Source organism: Actinia tenebrosa, unplaced genomic scaffold (genome assembly GCF_029948245.1).
Source record: "Actinia tenebrosa isolate PJP-AT-01 unplaced genomic scaffold, QUT_ActTen_1.0 PGA_scaffold2__45_contigs__length_23673736, whole genome shotgun sequence".
NCBI lineage: Eukaryota > Metazoa > Cnidaria > Anthozoa > Actiniaria > Actiniidae > Actinia > Actinia tenebrosa.
The window spans coordinates 16,086,603-16,087,051 of NW_028292579.1; positions in this window are offsets into that span (position 1 = coordinate 16,086,603).

Below are 449 nucleotides of genomic sequence, written 5' to 3' on the forward strand. Positions count from 1 at the left end.
GTACACACTTATTCACTCTCCGTATCCTGGACTGTGAAAAGGGTTTAGTATGTTAGACTGCATCAATGAAATGTCCCCCGATTTCTTTGTTTGAAGACCAAGTGATTCAACAGATAAAAACAGACAGACAGACAGACAGACAGACAGACAGACAGACCGACCGACCTCAGACAGACAGACCGTAGACAGACAGACAGACAGACAGACACTGACAGACACTGACAGACATACAGACGAACAGACAGACATACCGTAGATAGACGACAGACAGACAGACAAAATGGATAGACAGGCATCCAAAGAGAAATAAAATGGATCCATTTTCGTTTCTTATGTTCAAAATGTGAAAATACAGTGTAATTCACCTTTTCGGCGCAAGCCGTCTCGTAGCATAAATTGTTTTGAATCGCGTTACGGTCATCAAAAAGTTCGGACATTGTTCTCGGATT